We start from the raw sequence: 17,903 nt of genomic DNA, 5'->3' as shown, positions 1-17,903 counted from the left end.
ATAACAGTTCCAAGCAGGAAAAATCCTATTATTTGCTTATTTTTAACATGTAAACTTGGCATTAGAAAGGGATAGGGGAAAAGAGAGGTGATTAGGAATACTTCAGCTAGGTGGTACAGTGGATAGATCTTTGGAGTCAGGAAGACTTGAGTTCAAATCTGAATATCTGACTTCACACTTAAGAGCTTTGTGATCCTGGACAAGTCATTTATTCTCTCAATGACTCAGTTTCCTTATCTGGATAATGTAGATAAGAATGTCACCTACCTTCTAGGTTGTTGTAAGAATCTGAATGATATGACATTTATTAAGTGCTTTTCAAATCTTATAGCACTATATAAATGCTAGTTATTATTATTATGGTTCCATATGCCTACTTTCTCATCTCTCCAAAGTCTTTAGGCAATAATTTATACATGCATTAAAGGCATTTTTGATGAAAACTTGAGAAATGGAGAAAGGGGCTCTTGTAAATGATATTTTATAACAGACCACACATTTAGAGTTAAGCAACTGAAAATATAGAACAAATATATCTCAAAATGTTTATTAGAGCAAAAAGGCAACACTAAAGATTATCCTCCAAAAAAGATTCTTTAATGGGACTCTGAAAATATTAATAAATTCCCTGTTATAACAACAGAAATAATTTGATTTGATGGTCCTCTGAATAATATCCGATGAAACATAAAATAGGGGGATGTATGCTTATCCTTTGTGGAAGTCATACAAAATAGAGTCCAAAGAGAAGAAAGAGTCCCTAGAGGTTCTAGTGGATGATATTTGGCTGATTGCACTTTCAGTGGCCAATAAGGGGATTGCTTCATCATTGCAAACCATGGAGTCCCATCCCATCGGTGCTGAGTCGTATCCCAGTGCTGAGTTAGCGCTTGTGGTTTACCAGAAGCAAGAAATTTTTTTTGTTTCATGCTGTATTCAATTCCAGACTGCATATATTTACATGTAGATACATACATATATGCATATGTGCATATACATGCATTTATAGGTATATACACATATACAATAAATATGTGGACACATATATTCACAATCTTTGTATATTTATATAATTTAGTTAATAAACATATAGATACATAAAATAAATACATGGTAATTTTGGGAGGGAAGGTAGTAGAAGCTGAAGGGATCAGAGGCTTCCCATAGAAAGGAGAACTTGAATGGAGTACTTCAGTGGTTCCAAAGGGCAGAGGTAAGCAGGGAACAGATTCTAGGCATGAGATAGACGTTGCAAAGGCACCAGCATAAGAGATGAAATACTGTGTTTCTGGAGCAGTGAGTAGGCCAGTATGTCTATATTTCAGAGTACCTGGAAAGCAGAAATTTGTAAGGAGACTGGTGGCCCAGTTGTGAAGAAATTTAAATACTAAACCAAAGATTCCAAAGGTAATAAGGAGCTACTGGAGTTAATTGAGTTGGGTGGTAACAGTCAAGATCTGTACTTTAGGAAAATCACTTTTGTAGCTATGTGGAAGATGCATTGGAGTTAGAAAAGACTTGTAGAAATTGAAGAGAGACATTGTAGAGGGTCTAAACTAGGGGGTGACAGTGGGATTAGAGAGGAAGGAATGCATGTGAAAGAGATTATAGGTGAGATCTGGCAACTCATTCACTATGTGGAGTGATAGTGAGTCGAGGAAAATATTGAAATTTGAAGAGACCATTTATTTTAGACTACAAGAAAGTATTTTTAGTAAGCTATGATGTGTTGTAAATTGATGAAGCAGCATAGCACTTTCTATTTTGTGTGGTTTCTTTTTTTAATGAAAACCAGATGAAGCCAAGCTTATGATGTATTCCAACTGAGTCATCACTCTCTTGTTTTGTTTTTCTTAAAAGCCTCACATGCTGATGGTATTTCCTAAATCAATTCTTGTCTATACTTGCTTTAGGAGTAATTATTAGTAAACTTTTGAAAGTTGTACAACCTTCATAATCTATTAATCAGATCCAATGTTATTTTGTATTATAAAATAGAACTGACAGTTTTGCATGATAAGAGATCAAAATCATGAGCCCCATAAGAAAATATTATGCTTGATTGTTTCAGCTGAGTGTCAGACTCTTGCTGGTTTTGTTTTTCTGTTTGCTCTACTGAAGACTAGAGAGATGTTGTACCTGGTTTATTTTTGAAGAGAACCAGTGACATCAAGGGGTGATGTCTTGTCTCTCTTGTGAACTGAATTTAAGTGAGGCAGAAGTGTCCAAAATTGTTGGCTTTCATTCTTCCAGAAACGTGGAAGTCCAATGGCAAGATGAAAGTCAGGATGACTAGAAATGGCCTGGGAAGCAATGGATGACCTTGGTCCCTCCATATCTGATCGAACCCTAGTTGCTCCACAGCACCTGCTTCAGCTACTGTTAACTTGGAACAAATTGTTCTCACCTGCCATTCAACCGGGGAAGTCTTCACCTGCCTGGTATAGGCATCTCTCTAACTCACTTAAGGGTTTGAGGTCTCTTAGTTACCCTGGACTTGGTTTGGGCGTGCTTCAGCTTCTAGGAATCACAGGTGAGAGTTGGGCAAAAGGTAGACATCAGGGGTGGATGAAATACCCTAAAATGGGCTGACAAACCTTCGTACCAGAGGTGCTGATCTTCTTGGAACACCCCACATACTTGACTAGAGAGATAGCAATATGTAGAAGACAAGAGTGCTGGACTTAAGAGTCAGAAAGACGTGAGTTATTAATTGTATGACCTTGTGAAAATCACTTACCTTTCTGATTCTCACACAACTTTTGAAAACTCTGCTGAGTTGTGTAAAGGTTGTAATCTGACTCAGTTTGAGTATCGGTGTGATGTGACTGCCCCCTATAGTTTATATATTTACTACATTTTCCTCCAACAATTAAAAAAAACTTTTAGGTTTAACCAGTTTTATTAGGGAATTCAAATATATAGGTACCAATGGCAATTTATCAATAATTCCCTTTATAGACTTTTAATATTCCTTATGATTGAGTACATATGCATATTTTCCTATCGTATCTACACATTTTTATATAGTTATAGTTGTAATCAATGTGTCTAGTTATTGTAGTTTTACTTTTTAAATTTTCCATGATCTTATATCTATTTTTCATCTTTCTATGTGTTCATATCTATCATCCTTTATGTTAACAGAATGCTATGTGCCATTGATGTATTAGGGCTGTGCTGGTGAATCTATGGCATTCATGCCAGAGGGGGCTTCTCCCTCCCCGCCTCCACCATGCTGGAGGACATTTCTCACTTCAACCACCCCTCTGCCCAGTATCCAAATGGGAGTGCTTTCTCCCTCCCTCCATTGTCTGGGATAAGGCTGGGGGCTCACATGTGGTGTGAGGGTTGCGATTTAGGCACTCAGTCTCTAAAAGGTTCACCATCACTAGCATGTTGATAGTATGACCAATCTGATGGCTCTCCTTGGGTATATACAGACTGTTTTTCAGAAAGATGACCCAAGTTGGTATTGCACATGAATTTACTCATGGCATCATAGATTTAGAGTTGGAAGAGACCTTAGAATTCATCCAAAGTAATGCCCTTAATTTGTAGTAGAAAAAACAGAAATAGAGAAGTAAAGGGACTTGTTTAAGGTCATACAGGTAGTAAAGGGCAGAGTCAGGAGTTAACCTTAAGCTCTCTGACTCCATATCCAGAACACTTTCTATTCTAATTCCTCTGAACATTCAAATTGATCCTATCTTTGACCCCTGTTTTGCTAGTTTAATGGGCATGGGGTGGTTTCTCACACTTCTTTTACTTTGAATTTATAAAATTACTGAGAAAGGTGAACAACATTTCAAATGTTTGCCTATTGTTTGTAATTTTGGGAACTGTATGTTGATAGACTCTTGAAATTTATCTATAAGAGGCTATATTGCCTTTATTGATTTGCATTTGTTCCATAAACACTTTGGACACATTATTGTATGATATATTAATGTGTAAATTTTCAGATCACATAAATTTAGCACATTTTCTTGTGCCTTTCTAGTAAAGAGAAATATGATATCAATTGACTAAACATGTATGCGTATATTTATAATTAATTGACTATATACATACACACATATATAATTCTACATAAATTTGGCATTTCCTATTTATAATGAGGATCAGAACAGTGAAATAACTTTCCTAATATTATAAAGGTAAGAAATGGATGGCAAAGCTAGGTTTTGAATGCAGGTACCTTGACTCCAAATCTCCTGGAAACTTAGACCTAGGAGGAAATCTTGATGCAAGTAGCAGATGAATTATTCTACTGATGAGTGAGAGAAGAGCCTGAGGGTACTAATTTACCATAAAGTTACCAATGGGATTGGTGACAGAGGGTTTTTTTGTGGAAAGACAGACAGGTTTCCATGGTTCTACAAGAACCATGTAATTTGGGGGGATTGTGGGAATAGTGTAAGAATACTGGAAATATATTTTATTTTTTATCTTTAAAGAATGTTTAGGAAACTTGTCCCCATACAGACCATGTTAGAGCTTGTCCCTTGAGAAAGAAGACAAGAACTCTCTGCTGGAGGAGACCCAAATTGTAGAAAATTCTGAGCAGGGCAAGAACTAATCAATAGAAAGCAGAAACTGAGGAGTGTTACCTGCCAGAGGAAAAACTCCATCAAATGATGGAGGGCAGTGACAGGAGAACTGAGGAGTGAGAGCTGAGTAGTAGGAAGTGGAGACTGTGGAGTACAGTGCTAGGATGAGAGGCGAGCTACAGCAAAGCAGTGAAATAGAACCAGTGAGAAGATCATAAAGAAATCTGTTCATGTTTTGAGCCTTGTGAACCAAAGTGCTTAGAGGAGGATCTGGTGATTCCCCTTAGAGGAGTGTAAGATACTGAAGTTTCTCTAGCATTTGGATTAAGATAATGAGTCAGAAACATGAAAAATCCCTTGAGCATACCCATGCCATTCATGTCAGGAAGGTGCCTCTGACATAAAGATTATTATTCTAGAGTGATAATGGTCTCTTTTGGCATTTGGAAAGAGGAAAAGAACATGAGAAACTGCTTTGTTCTACCTCGAGTCCCTCCTTGTTTCCCAGGTGGTTGTAGTAGTGACACTGGAAATGAGGGGAGTATACGTTGTGCTTCTCTTTCCTTTCTGGAATCAGTAGGAATAAAAATAAAGTTTTGAGTCCTTTCAGGTAGTCAGGCTGGTTTGGACTGTTTTCTGTGATTTCTCTTTCTTCTCACAATGATGACAGCATTTTACCTCTGTCCCACATTGGAGTTTATTTTCTAGTATGATTACTTTTGTTTCTGAAATATCTTCTTGCTAACTTTTAAATACATTTCCAAAAGATAAAAAAATAAGGTTTATTTCTCTTTATACTTCAACGCCTTGCACTTAGTGGGTATTCGGTAGATGTTTATTGAATGGATAAATAAAAAAAATTAGAATTATGTCCGTGAAATAACAGCTCAATGACTTGCTACTTTATTTTGGTTTCAGAGTCATTCAGTGTCTTTGGCTAATAGTTTCTTCTACTGAAATTGTTTTGAAGAAATTATTCAAGTCTAGGTTTAAAAACAATCAACATACTTTTCAATTGAATTCTTAGCATTTTTCTTTTCTCCATCACTGCAGGGAACTATAATAGGATGTAAATTCTAAAAGGTCGTAACTTCTGGGTATTCAGTATAATGCTTAGCCTAGTGAAATTTATATTCAGTACTAAATGGTGCCCAGATGCTTAAACCTATAAGCAAGGTTGCTGCAGGTTTAAATTTTCCCAAATAATTTAAAAGGTTGGTGTATGGACAAGAGAGTTCTATTCCAATGTCTTAGTGCAGGAGAGAGATACCCTTAGTTTCTTGAAAGTATTGAGTGGCAATTGAATGTAAATTTTGGCAGCTTCTATCAAGTTGATGAGACTTTGAAACCCACATCCTAGTGATGGACTGTAGAACTATTTCCCGAGGACTAAGCCTAGCCAAATTCTGAGTAGCTCTTTCCTGGAAGACTGGACACCAAATTTTGAATTCTTTTGTTTATAGCAGCTATCAACTAAGACAGAAAGTGTTGGATTCTGAATTAGTGAAGGCTAAGATTCATACTGTTGAAATCACAGATTATTTTGACAAACAAGGAGCAAACTGGGAAGGTAGATAGAGACAAAGTCAGTCACTGAATCAAGAAGACAAGAATTCAAATTCCAACTGTTGACACATAATGGCTGTTTAATCCTGGGTACTTAAGCTTTCAGCCTAGGCACCTCTCCAAAACTTTACATTACAAAAATGTTATCTGGATTAGTAGAGGGAGTTTCCCTCTGAGAGTTCCCTACATCACTGATTCCTTTAACTGGAGTTCTCAATAAAATTAAAGATGAAAAATGTAAAAAATTAGAGATTAATAGAACAAGGTCTTCTTGAATGTGTCTACAATGGAAGTGGGAGGAAGGATTGGATAGCATGCAATAAGCTTTCTATTAGTGTGTATTTTTTTTAATATTATCTTTGTAAACTTGGACATGCATACTGAATCTACCCTGAGAGAATTTAAAGGATAAAGGGTTTTGAGGCAGCTTTCTAATTTCTGATCTCCAGTTCATTCTCCCTCATGGGCCATGTTTGGTAACTTTCTACCCTTCTCGAACCAACATAGGTTAAAATAGGAGGCACTGGCCTCCCTTAATGCCCCCTCTGGAAGGTGATTGAGTTTGTTGTTTCTCTTTGAAGAGCATCCTTTAATGCCACGCAGAACTTGCCCTTGGTGACCTTTCTACATGTTGTATTATAGCCAGGAAGTTATCTATTCAACATGACGCCTTTAAAAGGACCAGATCAAGCATTCCTTGGTACCAGTGAATATGCTCAAAGCACTTCCACTATGGGAAGTCACTTTATTAACATTTTGTTGGACTAGTTTGGAGTAAATGAGGTAAAAAAATAGTCAAGAATAGCACTATGTCCTTGTTATGGATATCACTAAGGTTTGGGGTAGAGGCTTGGAATGAGGGTTTCTATTAATTTTTTCTTTTCAGCTTATCTTGGTCTCTCTCCTATATCTCATTCATCAGTGAGACCATGCTGTGGTCATTTAGTATGCTGTTGTTAATAAGGATTTGCCGCCATCTTGTGGTCTTGTGGTAAATTGGGAAAAATTTCCAATCTGGTATGAAATTTCTGAGATTTGCTCTCTTGGTCTTCTTTTAAATGGAGAAAGAAAACTACAACCCAGTTGTCTCAGAGTGACTGTTTGCAAAGCTTCATATACTATTCATTGCTCTGAAGTTTTTATTTAGGCTGTAAATATTTTGATTTTAACTTTGTCAGATGTCCGTGCCTGCCTTTATCCTTTCTCCACATAGCTGTTTCTCACTGTGTGGCACCAGTTTCCCTCATTTCTTCATGCCCCTCAGGGTAAAGGGGTAGACAAGCACCTCCCTGCAGCAAACACATTAAGAATATTTCTATAAACCATGCCCCATAAAGGTCCAACAGAAACAGAAGGAAAAAAGAGAAATAAGGGCAGCTAGATGGCACAGTGGATAGAGCATCAGTATTGGAGTTGGGAAGACCTGGGTTCATATCTGTTTTGAGATATTGCCTATCTGTGTGACCCTGGGCTAGTCACTGAATTCCATTTGCCTAGGCCTTGCCCTTCGGTTTTAGAGTTGTTACTAAGATAGAAAGTAAGGGGTTAAAAAAAAAGGAAGGAAGGAAGGAAAGAATAAAGAAAGAAAGAAAGAAAGAAAGAAGCAGAAACAAAGTATTCTTTTAGTTTAACTTCCTTCTTTGTTTCCCCTTATATTGTGGACCCAAGTAAAAGGTTAGAGTGGAGGACTTATCTTCCCACATTCAATTATATCAGCTGGTGGTTATTACTATTATTTTTTTTTTACTGGTCTTGTGGTTTCATCTGTGTATTAAATTCCCTGGAGAGGAGTTTTCTCTACCAATCAATTGATAAATGTTAATTAAGCACCTAGTATATGCCAGGTAGTGTGCTAAGCACTGGATATATAAAAAGAGGCAGACAGTGGTCCCTGCTAGCTTACAATTTAAAGTCATAGATAACACACAAACAAACATATAAAAAGTAAGCTATATTCAGGATAAATAGAAAATAATTGACAAAGGGAAAAGATGATACTTTCCCCTATAATTTCCTTAGGAAGTTGCCTAGAAGCATTTATTTTTTTAAAAAGACATGACATAATTTAATAGATAACATAACTATACTATAATAATGATTTGTTCTAAAGATGTAATGCTATAATAAATATGCTTTTCCAAGAGAAACAAATCTCGACATTAGCTATGTCTAAAAATCCATATCTTATTTTTTTCCACCCTTCTCCCCACTCCAAGGAGGAATACATATTTCCCTTCTTGTCATGTTGTGAAACATTACATATAATGCTTAAACTAGAGAAAAATTCATGGAAGAAGCAAAGTGAGGAATGGTGGGCTTCAATTAGCATTGCGATTTTTAAGTGACTTTTCTAGGATCCTCCTCTGGTGTATAATTAGAATTTGCTCCCCAGAAACTCTTTCTCCCAGCATTCCATGTTCCTTCTCATGTTATATGCGAATGTATGGAGGATATAAGTTTTGTGTGACCCTACCCCTCATGCTCTTTTTCCCTGATCAAGGTTTATGGAAGCGGGGTGGGTCCCAGGCAGGAGAATTTTTCTCACGTGTTTTTTTCTCAGGCTTTTACTTTTTGTCCTTTTATTTCTTCTACTTCAAGTGATTATTAATAAATTTTATAAAATATAATACTTGGAATTATTGGATATTAATTTAACTTTTACATTGTTGGTGACCAGAAGTTTGGAGTTTAGGCCCCTTGCTCCTCTCTAAGTTGGTAGAGCAACTATTTTTAATAGACAAAAAGACAGAATAGTTTTAAAAGCCTCTGCCACCCTTGCTGCTCCTCTTCTTCCTCCTGCTGCTGCTGCCTCCTCCCATGTTTGACCAGACATTGCCTGGGGGTCCTTGTATGAGGCTGCAGCTGCTTCTCTTCAGCACACTGTCTGGGAGTCTTTGGGAGTCAGTTTCTGCTCAGCTGGCAAAGTATAAATCCCCCCCTTTCCATTACATTGCTAGTCCCTGAGTGTTTGCTGCTGCTTTAGAAGCCTTGGTGTTTCTCTTAGTCAACAATTAACTTCCTCAGGGCTTTCACCTGGGGGCAAGCTTCTACCCTCTTAACTCGCTGCCCACATAGCTGGGGAGATCAATCAAGGGGAGAAGTAGTCCCCTGCCCACATGGCAGTGAAAGCAAGTGGCTCCCTGGCATTTTTACCCCTGGGGGGAGGGTAACCTTTCTAAACTTTTTAACTTTACCAAGTATGTACTAGGGTAGCACCACCTATGGACAGGAAGTAGAATTGCAAACATGGCCCAGTTTCCTGCCTATCTCAAACAGCTCCTGTTCCTAGAGAGCATTATCAAGCTTGCACAGCTCAACATTTTAGGATGTATTTTCTTACTACTTTTCCTAGGTGCACTTGTCCTTTCTGCTAGTTTGAGTAATCTCAAGATTCAGAAGGGGAGATTCATCCCCCTTACTATCTAAGCATGTCCAGCCTCTGCAACACATCCAATATGGGGTTTGTCCACACTATGCTCAGTGCAGAAATCTGCCCCTGTATGGGGAACCTCAGAAGTATGACCAAAGGAATCTAGATGGATGATGATACTCAGGAGGGGATGGAAACTTAAAGAGCCTGGAGGTGAATTGTAAGTCTTTTCAGTCTACATTGCCTTATTGATGTTAGCTGTTTCATTTTGTTCCCTTCTAAATAGTGAAGAAGTCTTTAACACAGCTATCAGAATTGGAGAAAAGGACTCTTGAATTCGTTGCTCACATTCTGTCACATATATTGTATTTGCTGATTGTTTTAAGATTTAATTTTGTTTTTTAAGTTCACATATTATCTAATCTATTATCTTCTGTTACACTAAGTCATTTTCAGCTACTGTGTTTTGGCCATTAGCTATATGTTCTGTTACATTGTCTTTATTTGTACCCTCCCCATAGGACTGGTCTGGAGAAAATACCATTATAAAAGTCCATAAAGAACTAGGACAAACCCTTTTCTGTGGCAAAAGCATAGGTTCTTATGGATGCTGGGTTTGTTGCCTAAGTGGCCTTTTATTCCTTTTTGCCTTTGTTACTTGTCACATAGATGATGGATGTACTCCATCAAACTGGTTACAGCCTGTATTAGCAACTTTTGGAGAATTTAATGAGCTGAAAATCTCAATTGAATTTTAAGGGGTCTTCAGAAGTGATTTTCAGATATCTACTAGTATCACTACCTCTGACTGATCATTTGCCTACCTTTGAGTTGTTTGTAACGAGAGGTAAGGGTCCATTTAGTAGTTGAAGTAAAGTGCAACAGCACTATTGCATTCCCCACTTCCGCATTTATAAAAATGTAATGGATGAGACATCTGAAGTGATTTTCACTATTATATTCTTCACTTCCACATTGCAATGGATGGGACATATAAATACATGCCTTTTACAGCTATTACTGTCTCATATCAGAGGAGGGAGGTTTCCCAAGGGACTTGGTTATCCCATTATGGATTATAATCTCATCTGAGAGGTGAGAAGGATTTCCCAGGGGGCTTCATAACCTCTGGATGGCTCATGGAGGGCAAATTTTCCCATGGAGTCTAGTGGCTCCTGGATGGTTTTTAAATTTGTAACTCTTCAACTTCCACCAGAATGATCCATATTCTTGGTGACATTTTAGACCCAGAAAGGTTTTCATCAGCAGTACAGAGGTTTTTCTGGTTTCTCTTGCCAAATTTTGGAATGATGGCAGTAATAGACTTTGGTAGAAATATCTTTGCCAAGGTTGAAAGATTTGCTAGATCTGGAGAATTTGTGACAAGTATCCATGAGCTTCAGAGGTTTTTTAAAATGTCACATAGAAAGTGACTATAGAGAATCATGTGAATCCTTATGATAGTGGGTTTGTTTGCTATTGTCATTAATTGGGCTCTTATGTTTTGGGAATTTTGGTACTCTTTTGAATGTGCATTAACTGCTGTACTGCTGTTTTAAAAAGCTGTTATTTAGTGAAAATCATGTGCACTCACACTGTGGATCATGGCCACGTTAAAAAGGAAATAGATCTCATTTTTATGTGGGAAACCTTTGTATTGTGCCTCTCCTTGGGTAACACAGTGTGTTATGGTATGTGAACTATATATTTTTGACTTTAAAATTTTTATTTTTGTTTTTCCTTATATGTGTAATAGAGTATTTGAGTTTTCTTTTTTCTCTCATTTTTTTTTTCTTGAAGCACATTATCATTATTAGGTTATTTTTTTTGCACTAGGGCAAGTTTAAAATGTCCATTAGCACTAATGTAAATGCATACCCAGAGCTTTAGACTATGGAAACCTACCACTGATAGTTAAATATTATGGGACTTTAATTAATGATTGTGTCTGATCCCAGGAGAAGGAATTACAAAAGAGCCACTACACAGTGCCAAGGAGCACAAAGTTAATCTGCACAGTGCCTACAAGCACAAGATCAAGGAGACCAATCAATCCTGGTGGGATTGATGAGATTCTGTGCCAAGACAGGGGACTTGAACTTATTTTGGGGTTCAAGGAAGCAGCTGTTTGCAAGTCAGATGCAGGATTCCCTTGTGCCAGATCCAGACCTCTATCAAGTACCTCAGTTTGGTTGCCATTTTGACTCCTCTATCCCTGAGAGCAAAGGTAAAATCAGACCAGGGAATGATATTTCCTCTAGTCCCTTTTTCTCTCTCGTTCATAGTGTAGCAATTTTCTGTAGTCCTGGCTGCTGATTGGGTAGGTGCAAAATTCCTACTACAGGCTTGTGGGACATAAATCAATTTAATTGGGCCCTGTTTCAAGGACTATATGGGCTTATTCTTCCTTACCTAGAAGTTTTACACATGAGACTTTGATATTTTATGTTTTATCCAGAAGTTGCTTTTTTTCTCTTTTATTTGGATTTTTATGTTTTTGATTTCCTTTTAACAATTGATTCATATACTTCATAACTCAGCCATGTATCCTTGGGTGATCCATGTGTTGGTCAACATCCTTCTCGGGGGGATTTTATTATTGTCATAAAATTCTAGATTTATAAAAAATTTTCTTGCTAGAGAAATTTTAGAATAAGAAGCTTGCTACTTTCCTGAATCAAGAAAGTGAACTGTTTGGAGAAGGTGCCATAAAGAAGCCTGCAGAAACCACATACTGCACCAAAAGATCCAGAATGAACTTTGGGTGTAGGGAATTGAAAATTTGGGGGCTAAATGCATTTATTTTGAATATAAATTCTTATGCCAAAGGAGACTGCCCCCTAATTGATTTTGTCAATACACTTAGCAATGATTGGTTTTGTTCTCTTTCTCTTTTTATTTTCCTCTTATCCCCAAATTATTGTAATTTCCCCTTAGAAAGTGCAATATTGTATGTACCTCTAATTAAAAATCTTTAGAGATATAAGTTGATATGTGTATTGATTCATTGGGGAAACTAGAAATGTAAATCTGAGAGATTCTACATGCTCATTTTCCAATGGAATCACGGGTAGGGGCATTGTATAATTAGAATTTGCTCCCCAGAAACTCTCTTGCCCAGCATTCCATGTTCCTTCTCATGTTATGTGCTAATGTAAGGAGGATATAAGTTTTGTGTGACCCTGCCCCTCATGCTCTTTTCCCCTGATCATGGTTTGTGGAGGTGGGGTGAGTCCCAGGCAGGGAAATTTTTCTCACGTATTTTTTATTCAGTCTTTTACTTTTTGTTCTTTTATTTCTGCTACTTCAAATGATTATTAATAAATATTACAAAATATAATACTTGGAGTTATTGAATATTAATTTAAATTTCATAGTGGGTAGAAATCACTCTGGGCCAGGACTCAAACTCAGCTCTTCTTGGTTTCTGTTCTAGCTCTCTATCCACAATGTCATGAGCCTCTAATAACTAGCATTCATATAAAGCTCTGAAGTTTTCAAATTACTTTGCAGACAGTATTGCATTTAAATCAAACCACAACTCTGTGATGATGAGGCTCCAGGATTATCCTCAGCCCTCTGAGGTAACCCCACATTATTTGTGGTTTTACTTTATGCTTTCAATTCTTGACAGTTAACCATGAATTCCTACCAGGAGGGAAGCAGGAAGAGACTGCTGTCATTTGAGGGAGGGGGCTGGTACAGGATTCAAGGACATGGGGAGGCCAGGACCCAAGCCCTGAGAGACCATAGATAGCTACTTTAGGGCAGGCAGGTGGGCAAAGTGGGACAAAGGTCTCCTTTATCTGTGCTGGAGTACTGTCGTAGGCAGTGGTCTATGTATTTCTGTGATTTATCATGTTAATTCTTTTGCTTTCACTTGGAGGATTGTTTTTAAGGATTTTTTTTTTGGTGGGAATGGGAGACCATGAAATGCTGAACTGAGAGGAATGAACAGGGAGAAAGAGCACAGTAATATACAATAAAGTTAACATAGATGGTAAAAGTTAAAAGAACTGTCCTAGGTTTTAGGCATCCACTGTGGGTCTTTGAATGTATCCTCCATGGTTAAAGGGAGATAGTCTGTATAATAATGTACAATGTACTTTGTTATTATGGTATTTAATGCTGGTGATGTCTTGCTGTGTGTTTAATTTATCCATTAAACTTTATTATACCTATGTATGTATAAGCAAATTATATTCTATATGGGGTCAGCAGGTGTTCGCTTTTATCTATAGTTTCAGCCATCTGTGGTAAGTCTTGGAATATGTCCTCCATGGTTGTGGGACCTTATTGTTCTTTACTTTGCTTATTTGTAATAAAGATTTTTTATTTTTTGTTTTTCCAATGGTCAGATTAGAAGGACGGAGAGTGAGAAAAACAATGATAATTAAAAAAAAGTATCTATATACTCATCAATATATATTAAAATATGTCCATCTGTTTCATATGTCCATATGAAGTTTTTTCTAGATGGGCTAATGTCCAATCTTTCATATTTGGGACTTATTATATTCTCTCCTTAGGGTCCAATTTATATCTTTCCTTAACTTATTTTCCTTCAGTCCTTAAGCTCTTTAACTTGTCTGATTTCTACCATAGTCTCCTATAAACCATCTGTCCAGTGGGTGGAGAAAATTCCCCCTAGTCTTACTGGGGAACCTATGGATTTCTAATAATCCAAGATGGAGTCTGACTTTTTGGAAAATCAAGAAGGCAGCAAGTTATAACTTAAAGGGACTCTAATTCAGCTGAGAAAGGGATATTTCACTCACTGTTCTGGATTATTTCTGGTGTCACTCTATACTCCTAAGAAAAAGGACTTCACTGACCTTTGACTAGGAATTTAGGCAAAGTAACAAACCCTCCAGGGGTTAGAATATCATCTCAGATTAACCAAGCCTCTAAATAAGAACCTTCTCCCCTCATCATTGCACTAAGGAATATGCAAAGAATATAAAATAGGACCAAAAGGAAATTGATAATTCAACTGGGGAGGCAAGACTAACACATATGACATAAATAGCAAATAATGTGCATTGTGCTGCACTGTACATGTGCTATATTGTATGGCTTAGAGAAGAGATGTCAAACTTGACCAAGGGCTACATTTGCAGCTGCCACACTCCTTAGAGACTGAACCAGATTAAAATGTAACTGGGAAATATTTAACAAAATAAAATACAATAGATTTTAGATAATGTTAATAAGTGTTTTACTAAGTCAATGCCCTTTGGGCATGGTTCTAGATTGTTCTCCAAAATGGTTGTATCAGGGGGCAGCTGGGTAGCTCAGTGGATTGAGAGTCATGCCTAGAGACGGGAGGTTCTGGGTTCAAATCTGCCCTCAGACACTTCCCAGCTGGTCCTAGGTTCAAATTTGCCCTCAGACACTTCCCAGCTATGTGACCCTGGGCAAGTCACTTGACCCCCATTGCCCACCCTTACCACTCTTCCACCAAAGAGCCAATACACAGAAGTTAAGGTTTAAAAATAAATAAATAAATAAAAAATAAAAACAACAACAACAAAAAACCAAAATGGTTGTATCAGTTCACTTTACCACCAGCAGTGTATTAATTGTCCCTATTTTTCTACATCCCCCTCCAACATTTCTTTTTCCTTTTTTGTTATGTTAGCTAGTCTAGTGGGTGTGAAGTAAGGGGGATTAAATAAATGTAGTAAGGGGGTTAAAATGGGTCCCTCACTACAGTGGGAAAAGTGGGAAAAGAGGATTGTCAGTTAGATGTGTCAGCTGATTACAGGGAATTGAAAGGGTAACTGAATAACCACAGGTAAAAACACTTAGCTGGGATAATATATAACAGAATAATAACCAATAATAACCAGGGAAAGTAACACAGTAGGTTCAATGTTTCAACCTAGTATATGGGAAAGGACTTACACAGGCAGAATTGTACTATATAAATTATTTAATGAATAAGTGGGATGGGGAATGAAGGGGATTAGGTAAACTAACACTCTGGTCTAACGATAACTACCAGGGATAGAGGGATGGACAAAGACCACACTGAAAACTAAATCTATGAGCAGACTGCCTAAGGCAAGGTCTGGCTTGACAGGGAGTAAGGGGTCTCGGGATGTCATAGTTGGTCTCAGGAAAATCAGGATTCACAGCCAGATAAATCCAAGTGTGAAGTGAGGGAGATTGGATAAATCTGTGTGTCCATTACAACAGATCAAATCCACTTCTCAACCTGTTACTTGATTGAAGATAATAACGTCCAAATCTAAGGAAACAGCTCCAGAGTTTGTTGAGTCCACCATAAGACACAGGCTCACCCAGACAGCTGCTTCAAAGTGTCAGTCTGCAAGAGTCAGTGTCCCCTGTGGCAAGATTCTAAGTTCTCTTGCCAGCCAGTCTGCTCAGCTAACTAACTCAGATCTATATTTCTCTACAACAGGTGTAAGGATTTATCTTAGAGTTATTTAATTGGCATTTCTCTAATTAATGGTGATTTGGAACACTTTCACATAATTAAAGATAGTTATAATTTCTTCACTGAGAATTTCCTGTTTATTCATATCCTTGGAACTTTTGTCAATTGGGGAATACAAGAGATACTTTATTTATTTATTTAAAAATCCCTTTACCTTCCATTTTAGAACCAATACCATACATTTGTTCTAAGGCAGAAGAGTGGTAATGGACATTCAGTAGGGGTTGGGGGGTGGTGGTAAGAGACTTTCCCAGGGTCACACAGGTAGGAAGTATGTGAGATTTTAATCTGGGATTTTTCCACTCTAGATCTGGCTCTCAATTCACTGAGCCATCTAGCTGCCCCCTACAAGAGATATTTTAAAGGAAGAAGTTATGGGTGGTTTTGAGCATGGTTGAGCAGAACAATAGCGAGTTGTGGTCAGGAAACTGGGAAAATGAAGCACTACTTAGACATCTAAGTGGAAATGTCCAGAAGGCAAATGGAAATACTGAACTGAAGCTGAAGAGACAGGCCAGGAGTAAAGATAGAGAATTAAAGATCATTAGAGTAGGAGCAATAGCTGAAATTGTGAGAGTGTATAACTTATCCAAGGAAATGAGAATAGAGAGAAGTGCAAAAGTATGGACACTTAGTCTTGGTGAAATGCCCATGATTATAGGTCAAGGGAAGGAAAAGAAGCCTGTAAAGTGGTTAGACAAGACGTAATTGAAGCTGGAGGAAAACCAGTGTAGCTTAGTACCTTCTTCAGTTATACCACCTGGCTTCATGGTGCTCTTGGGATTAACTGTCCATTCTAAACAATTACTCACAGCCCCCACCAATGTATTTCCTTAGACTAGACTAAACAGCATGACACGTTAATTTAAAGCAAAAAGTATTCAATTAGAAGAATAGAACAAGTAAAGGAGTTAAAAATTCCCCCATCTCAGCATATAAAGAGATATAATTTACACATATTCCCAAACTAGAAACAGTATAGAGAACTCTTAGAAAAACTCATGTTCCTGTGTTTGTCCTTAGTTTGTCCTTGACAGAACACTTCTCATGAGTTCATTTCTTTCTTTCTTTCTTAAATTTATTTATTTAGAATATTTGTCCATGATTCATATTCTTTCCCTCCCCTCTTCCCTCCTCCCTCCTGTAACTGACAAACAATTCCATTGGGTTATACATGTATCATTGTTCAAACCCTATTTCCATATTCTTCATATTTGCAATAGAGTGATCTTTTAAAGCCTCAAACTCCAATCATATCCCCATCAAACCACATGATCAATCATATATTTTTCTTCTGTGTTTCTACTCCCACAATTCTTTCTCTGCACGTGGACAGCATTCTTTCTCATTCTTTCTCATAAATTCCTCTGCATTGTCCTGGGTCATTGCATTGCTAGTAGTAGAAAAGTCTGTTACATTTGATTGTGCCACAGTGTCTCAGTCTCTGTGTATAATGTTCTGGTTCTTTTCCTTTCTCTCGGCATCAATTCCTGGAGGTCTTTCCAGTTCACCTAGAAATCTTCCAGTTCATTATTCCTTTCAATACAGTAATTCATTATTCCATCACCATAAGATACCACAACTTGTTTGGCCATTCCTCAATTGATGGACACCCCTTCATTTTCCGATTTTTTGCCACCACAAAGAATGCAACTATAAATTTTTTTGTACAAGTATTTTTCCTTATTATCTCTTTGGGGTACAAACCCAGCAATGGTATGGCTGGACCAAAGGGCAAGCATTCTTTTAAAGCCCTTTGTGCATAATTACAAATTGCCTTCCAGAATGGTTGGATTAATTCACAACTCCACCAGCAGTGTATTAGTGTCCCAGTTTTGCCACATCCCCTCCAACATTTATCACAGGTTCATTTTTTAGCAACCTGCTAATCACTGCTGGCTCATCCCTGCTCCATTGCCTTTGAAGTTGCTTTTGGCCATCTATGTTTAGT

The sequence above is a fragment of the Gracilinanus agilis genome, chromosome 3 (assembly GCF_016433145.1).
Source record: "Gracilinanus agilis isolate LMUSP501 chromosome 3, AgileGrace, whole genome shotgun sequence".
Classification (NCBI taxonomy): Eukaryota; Metazoa; Chordata; class Mammalia; order Didelphimorphia; family Didelphidae; genus Gracilinanus; species Gracilinanus agilis.
The sequence above is the reverse complement of the archived record's forward strand: the minus strand, read 5'-3'. Positions refer to the sequence as shown.